The sequence below is a fragment of the Chiloscyllium plagiosum genome, unplaced genomic scaffold (assembly GCF_037043375.1).
Source record: "Chiloscyllium plagiosum isolate Xiang-an unplaced genomic scaffold, Cpla_swu_hap1 HiC_scaffold_53X, whole genome shotgun sequence".
Taxonomy (NCBI): domain Eukaryota; kingdom Metazoa; phylum Chordata; class Chondrichthyes; order Orectolobiformes; family Hemiscylliidae; genus Chiloscyllium; species Chiloscyllium plagiosum.
In genome coordinates this window covers 19,066,343-19,074,920 of record NW_028270191.1, presented here as the reverse complement: position 1 = coordinate 19,074,920, position 8,578 = coordinate 19,066,343, and positions in this window count along the sequence as shown.

Here is an 8,578-nt window from a genome sequence, read left to right as displayed (position 1 = left end):
GTGTCAAAACTAGTTGTGAAAATGACCGTGGTCATTCATTCTTTGATGTGATTATCTACACAGGATTGTGCTCAGGTTTGATACCTAAATGGGTTGAGTTTTTGCCTTCTATGTTTAGGTCATTCTGTTGTAACGCATGTTTCGTCAATGTGAATTCACTGTAACGTGATTGATGAATTAAGGCCACTGTTTCTGCAGCATGAACTTTTGAAACGTGTGTTACATCAATTACATCGACAGTACTTTAAGCGCTGTTTCTAAAGCGTGGTTTTTCTATAACATGGGGTTGCACAAGAACGCATCATGTTACGGAAGAACTGACTGTACTGGGTCGGAAAATTCCTTCAAAATGTTATTCGTAGTGCTGTGTCAGATATGGCTCAGTTAGTGGCCCTTCCAACATCATGGTTAGGTTGAGTTGCTCTTCTTGAAATGCATGTTCTTTCTCGCTTATTATACCCTCTGCAGATGCTTCCCTTGCTTTTTCTGAGACAAACATTTCAGAAATTAAATGATTTAGTTCTTTTATTTGGCGCTATAAGTGGCCCCTTATCAAGCTTACAAAATTGCAAATGCTCCAGGGGTTGGGAGGAGTGGATCTCCTGGATGTCACAAGATGTCAGTTGAGCTCCCTTCTATTTTTTGAGAGTGATTGGGCCTGTGAGGACTCAGCGTCGATGTGGTTGGACATTGAGGCCTCCCAGGCAGAGTGTCCTCTTATTAACCTGTTGTTTATGGACAAAGTGAGGATAGTTGCAGAACACTGCCGCAATCCAATAGTTATTAACACTGTCAAAGCATGGAGGGCAATGAGACAGATGGAGGGTAATATGTCTAAAACATCTTTCCATACTCCCATAGTCGGTATGCCACATTTCCAACCAGGAACAGTGGATCCCGGGTTTACGTCCTGGGCAGATAGGGGAGTCTCTTGTTTGGGAGACCTGTTTGAAGATGAAACATTAACATCATTTGATCAAATAACTCGTAAGTAAGGATTATCGAGTCAGGTCCTCTTCCGTATTTTTCAGATCAGAGATTTTGTCCGATAGGAGACCATGCTTTTGACTGAGTGTTATAGATCTGATACGGAAAAGAAGGTGCTTCAGGCTAGGATCACTCTTTCAGTGAGTACTGTCTATCATTTGTTGGGGGGAGGTTCCTCGGGTGACATTGAGCGATTATGGAAGGTCTGGGAGAGAGAGGTAGGGGTGGAGATCACTCCCAAAACATGGGAGGACATTTGTAAGAATGTGAGGTAGAGTTTGATATGTAGCAGGACCCCTGCTATGCAGTTAAAGATTCTTCATTGGGCTCATCTGGCCCCAGATGGTCTTGCAAAATTTAAGCAGGGAGCACCTTCAATGTGCCCCAAATGTAAAATAAATATAGGTACCCTCACACCCATCGTTTGTGATCTTGCCACAGGCTCCGTGTATACTGGAGTGCTGTAGCAGGAATAATAGAGAGGGTCTTGGGGACCGAAGTCAAGGTGGACCCTGTCTCTCTTCTCCTGGGTTTGCCGAATTTATCTCCCTTACCTATACATGGGAGAAGGCTTTTTAGCATCCTCACTTTTTGTGCGAGGAAGAACATTCTGATGTGCTGGGTATCTGAGAACCCCCCCCCCCCACCCCAGCTCTGTCGGGGTGGCATAAGTTAATTATGGAAGACATTCCTTTGGACTTTCTTACAAATATGGTGCACCAGAAAACGGACAATTTTTATAAGACATTGCAGTCCTTTTTGAATTATTTGGACTCAGATCTGTCCCCCATTTTAATTAGGGCTTTTGTCTAGCCACGGTAGTTTGGTTTAATAAGCCTAATGTCCTGAGAGGAAGAATTTCGATCAAACGTAGGTTGAGAGCTATGGTCTTGTTACGCTGAGCAGTGTTATTTACTTATTTATTTATTTATTGATGTGTAATGAGTGTAGTTGTGAGTTCTTTTGTAGTGTAGTGTAGTAGTTGTTTTATTGTTTATTGTTGTTATAATATATATTCATATTTTTGTAACTTTATAATTTTAGAAGTTTTTCAATACAAATATCTTAAAAAAAAATGTTTGAGTTATTTGAATTTGAATTTGCAAAATGTTCCCTGGACCTCATCTGCCTTCTTTTGCAAATGAAAAGACTATTTTTCTGAACAAACAGGACTTCTGCTCATTTGTGAAGAAAAATGCTTCATATTTACAATCTTGAAAGGAGCTCAGTCCACCCCAGTCCAACACTGGCACCTCCACATCATGGCTACCATCAACACCACCAACTGCCGACTCAAAGCGGAGAGGATCTCCAAGAAGATCGCACATATTGACACAGCCATGAAGTTTCTGCAGAAATGCAAGAAAGCACAAAGATCCCAAAAGGACTCTGGATCCTGAACGCACTCAAGTCGACCTACGACACAGACTACGCTGACAGAATTTGCCATCACAGCTCTCGCAAACTCCTCAATCATCTCGTACACCAACTCTACAGCAATTGCCATAATCTTGAAATCAAGATAGAATCCATTTTCTGAGCTTGTGCTCAAGATACAGCAGTACAGTTGCGAGACACTACCAAGCAGACAAGGTGACAGAACTACACATGCGCACCAAGAACAAGAAGCTGGAGAAACTTGGCATCACCACCAGCAGTAACCGAGCCTCTCCGGCACCACAGTTGAAAATGGTACCATCACGGGGAAATCAATTGTCAACTTATCAGACCACACCCTTCAACTGGAAGAGATTGAAGTTCTCAGCCAAGGGCTCAATTTCTGCCCCACCACCAAAATGGACCTTGTTGGTCTTATGGCACACAGTGAAGAATTCATCAGACATATGAGACTCTGGGAATTCTTCCAAGATACTTTTTGTCATTTACATAAATAATTTGGATGTGAGCATAAGAGGTACAGTTAGTAAGTTTGCAGATGACACTAAAATTGGAGGTGTAGTGGACAGCGAAGAGAGTTACCTGAGATTACAACAGGATCTTGAACAGATGGGCCAATGGGCTGAGAAGTGGCAGATGGAGTTTAATTCAGATAAATGCGAGGTGCTGCATTTTGGGAAAGCAAATCTTAGCAGGACTTATACACTTAATGGTATGGTCCTAGGGAGTGTTGCTGAACAAAGAGACCTTGGGCTGCAGGTTCATAGCTCCTTGAAAGTGGAGTCACAGGTAGATAGGAAAGTGAACAAGGCGTTTGGTATGCTTTCCTTTATTGGTCAGAGTATTGAGTACAGGAGTTGGGAGGTCATGTTGCGGCTGTACAGGACATTGGTCAGGCCACTTTTGGAGTATTGCGTGCAATTCTGGTCTCCTTCCTATCGGACAGATGTTGTGAAACTTGAAAGAGTTCAGAAAAGATTTACAAGGATGTTACCAGGGTTGGAGGATCTGAGCTACAGGGAGAGGCTGAACAGGCTGGGGCTGTTTTCCCTGAAGCATCGGAGGCTGAGGGGTGACCTTATAGAGGTTTACAAAATTATGAGGGGCATGGATAGGATAAATAGACAAGGTCTTTTCCCTAAGGTTGGGGAGTCCAGAACTAGAGGGCATAGGTTTAGAGTGAGAGGGAAAAGATATAAAAGAGACATATGGGGCAACTTTTTCACGCAGAGGGTGGTACATGTATGGAATGAGCTGCCAGAGGATGTGGTGAAGGCTGGTACAATTGCAACATTTAAGAAGCATCTGGATGGGTATATGAATAGGAAGGGTTTGGAGGGATATGGGCCGGGTGCTGGCAGGTGGGACTAGATTGGGTTGGGATATCTGGTCGGCATGGACGGGTTGGACCGAAGGGTCTGTTTCAGTGCTGTACATCTCTCTGACTCTATGTCAGACACGAGCCCAATGAGACAACCGATGAACCAGAACAGTCTTCAGAGAGATCCATAGTGGAGCGACCAAAGAAGGAATCGATGAGCTGCTGCCCTGCGTTAGATACGTATGCTCAAACCATCAGGAAATGTGTAAATGCCAGATTCATCAGCCGCACCCACAAGGTAGAGCAAAACGTCACCCAATCACAACACAACACCATCTATGCTCTCAAAATCAATTGCAACATTGTCATCAAACCTACAGACAAAGGAGGAGACATCGTCATTCAGAATAGAACAGATTACTGCAAGGAAATGTACCCACAACTGAACAACTGAATACTACAGGCAACTACCGGCCAATCCAACCAAAGAACTAAACAGATTGATCAAGACCTTTGATCCATTCCTTCAGAGTACCCTACACACTCTCATCCCACATACTTCTCACATAGGGGACTTTTACTGCCTTCCAAAGATACACAAAGCCAATACACCAGGATGTCCCATCCTACCAGGCAATGGGACCCTGTGTGAGAACTTCTCTGGCTATGTCGAGGGCATCTTGAAACCCATTGTACAGGGGACCCCCAGCTTCTGTCACAACACTACAGATTTCTTATAGAAACACAGCACCAACGGACCAGTCGAACCCGGAGTATTCCTCATCACAATGGATGTTTCAGCACTCTACACATATCCAACGATGATGGCATCACTGCAACTGCCTCAGTACTCAATACCAACAACTGCCAATCTCCGAGCACCGTCCTACAACTCATCTGCTTCATCATCGAACACAACATCTTCACCTTTGACAACCAGTTCTTCATCTAGACACGTGGAACAGCCATGAGTACCACATTTGCACCCCAATATGCCAACATTTTCATGCACAGGTTTGAACAAGCCATCTTTTCTGCACAGGGCCTCCAAGCAACACTATACACCAGATATATTGATGACATTTTCTTCCTTTGATCCCATGGCGAAGAGTCACTGAAACAACTACACAGTGATAGCAACAAATTTCATCCCACTATCAGACTCACCACGGACTATTCTTTAGAATCAGTCTCATTCTTGGACACATGCACCTCCATCAAGGATGGACACCTCAGTACTTCACTTTACCACAAGCCCATGATGCTGCAACTGAAACATATTAAAATGCTATCCCGTATGGACAAGTCCTATGCATACACTGGACCTGTTCAGATGAGGAGGAATGCGACAGACACCTGAAGGAGAAGGTGCTGAAGGATACCCTCATAAGAACAGGATACGATGCCCAATTCATCAATTGCCACTTCTGACGTGCCACAGCGAGAAACCATAATGACCCCCTCGGAGACAGAGACGGGATATAACCAATAGGGTACCCTTCACTGTCCAGTACTTCCCGGAAGCAGAGAAACTATGCCATGTTCTTTGCAGCCTGCAACATGTTATCGATGAGGATAAGCACCTTGCCTACACTTCCACTTCTCGCCTTTACACAACCGCCAAGCAGACCATTGTTCGCAACAAACTGCCCAACCTTCAGGACAACATCAACCACAACACCATACAACCCTGTCATGGCAACCATTGCAAGATGTGTCAGAGTGTCGACATGGATACTGCCATTCCACATGGGGTCACCGCCCACCATGTACTTGGCAGGTACTCATGTGACTTGGCCAATGTTGTCTATCTCATACGCTGCAGGAAGGATGCCCTGAGGCATGGTACATTGGCAAGACCAAGCAGACACTACAACAATGGATGAATGGACACTGTATAACAATCGCCAAACAGGAATGTTACCTCCCAGTCAGGGAACACTTCAGCGATCAAGGGCATTTGGCCTCGGATCTTCGAGTGACCATCCTCCAAGGCAGACTTCAGGATACGCAACAATGCAGAGTCACTGAGCAGAGTCATGATAGCTAAGTTCGCTACCCATGAGGATGGCCTCAACCGCGATCTTGGGTTTATGTCATACTACAGGTGACCCCACTACACTACACACAGACAGACTCTTACACATGATCACACTCACACAGACCCTCTCTCATAGACATCCTCTCTCAGACACACACACAACCCCACACTCTCACTCACACCTCTCACAGGCATATACTCCGTCTCTCTCAAAAAGCACACAACCTGCAGGCAGTCAGTCCATGTGACATTTTATAAATTCCTACTTTAGAAATGGAACCTATCTGACTCAAGGATGGAATACAGACAGACTCTAACCTCACACCTTTAATGCATTGTCTGAGCTGAGATGTCACCTTTTCTCAATAAAACCTTAAGCTATTTCAGGAATGTGACTTAAAAGAAGTTCTGGGACTTGCAAATTAATTAATTGAAACCTCCAATCCATTCTAAGTGATTAAAGACATTACAGCAATCTAGGTTTGTTCAATACATCGCATCAGTTGTATGACACTTTGATCTTTTACTATAAATTCTGTGCCCTATGGTCCTGCTCCACTAGCTATCTGACGAAGGAGCAGCACTCCGAAAGGTAGTGCTTCTAATTAAACCTGTTGCACTATAACCTGTGTGATTTTTAACTTGATCCACCCCAGTCCAAGACTGGAACCTCCACTCATGAAAGGAACTAAATAATAGAAATATTAAATGATGGTAACCTGACACCATATGTTGTCAATAGTGAGATTTGAAGGCCTACAATCCAATTAAGCCTTTATATATGCATAAAGCATGGCATCGGTAATCTCCACTCGACTGTGTGAAGTTTTTTGCAAATCAATATATATTGGCTTTCCATTGTTCATTTAGGATATAACTTCCCCAAAACAAGTAAACTTGTTTTCTTACTTGTTTCCCTTCTGAACTGTATTATCGATCATTAGACATAATATTCTCCCTGAATTTTTGCCTGGTGATGCATGCCATTGTATTACCAATTGTTTACATAAGTAAGATGAATCAGGAGTTTTGAGGTTACTATTTGCTTCTTTGTTTTAACTATGGTATCTGTGTTAAGATTTTTACAATCGAATAGTTTTCCAGCATTTCATAACTCTTGCATATCACAAATCTCGCAGTGTCCTACGATAGATACCATCTGCTCTTGGGGATTTGGTCAACTCTTTAAGCTCATCCAGAGGCTTCATCTTGTTTATTTAGAACCTAGAACAGGACAGCACAGTTCAGGCCCTTCGGCCCTCGATGTTGTGCCGACCTTTTATCCTACTATGGGCGGCATGGTGGCACAGTGGTTAGCACTGCTGCCTCACAGCGCCAGAGACCCGGGTTCAATTTCCGCCTCAGGCGACTGACTGTGTGGAGTTTGCACGTTCTCCCCGTGTCTGTGTGGGTTTCCTCCGGGTGCTCCTGTTTCCTCCCACAGTCCAAAGATGTGCAGGTCAGGTGAATTGGCCATGCTAAATTGCCCGTAGTGTTAGGTAAGGGGTAAATGTAGGGGTATGGGTGGGTTACGCTTCGGCGGGTCGGTGTGGACTTGTTGGGCCGAAGGGCCTGTTTCCACACTGTAATGTAATCTAATCTAATCTACTATAAGATCAGATAACCACATACCCTTCTTTGTACTATCATCCATGTGCCTATCCAAGAGTCACCCAAATGTCCCTAATGTATCTGACTCTACTACCACCGCTGGCAGTGCATTCCACACACCCACCACACTCTATGTAAAGAACCTACCTCTGACATCTCACCTAAACCTTCCTCCAATCACCTTAAAATTAAGCCCCCTCATGATAGCCAGTTCTGCCCTGGGAAAATGTCTCTGGCTATCCACTATTTATGCCCCTCATCATCTTGTATACCTCTATCAAGTCACCTCTCATCCTTCTTCACTCCAATGAGAAAAGCCCCAGTTCCCTCAACCTTACTTCACAATATATGCCCTCCAGTCCAGGCAGCATCCTGGTACATCTCCACTGCACCCTCTCGAAAACTTCCACATCTTTCCTATATTGAGGCGACCAGAACTGAACACAATATTCCAAGTGTGGTCTAACCAGGGCTCTATAGAGCTGCAGCATAACCTTGTGGGTTTTAAACTCAATCCCCCTGCTAATGGAAGCCAACACACCATACGCCGCCTTAACAACCCTATTAACTTGGGTGACAACTTTGAGGGATCTATGGAGATGGACCCCAAGATCCCTCTGTTCCTTCACACTGCCAAGAATCCTGCCTTTAACCTTGTAATCTGCTTTCAAATTTGACCTTCCAAAGTGAATCACTTCACACTTTTCCAGCTTGAATTCCATCTGCCACTATCAGCCCAGTTCTGTATCCTGTCAATGTCCGGTTGCAACCTTCAACGGCCCTCCACACTATCCACCACTCCACCAACCTTCATGTCATTGGCAAACTTACTAACCCACCCTTCCTTTTCCTCATCCAAGTCATTTATAAAAATCACAAACAGCAGAGGTCCCAGAACTGATCCCTGTGGAACACCACTGGTCCATAAATGTACTTGCATTATATGTATGAGTAGAAGGCATGTTATAATTTTGTAAGTAAATCCTTAAAGGCAGAAATCATTGAGTATGTTGACTTGTGATAATTTTATTAGGGATACAGAAACGTAATTGTTATTTTACATCAGTTGGTGACCATGGAACTGTTGGATTTGTCAGTGTTAGAAGTGCAAATCCCTTTAAGGCTGAAACAAATCAACTCTAGAATGAACTGAGAGCAGGACTTTATGTCTTTCTGTACGGCATGTTGGCGATTCCTCTATAGGCTGTTGCTTCTTCTCC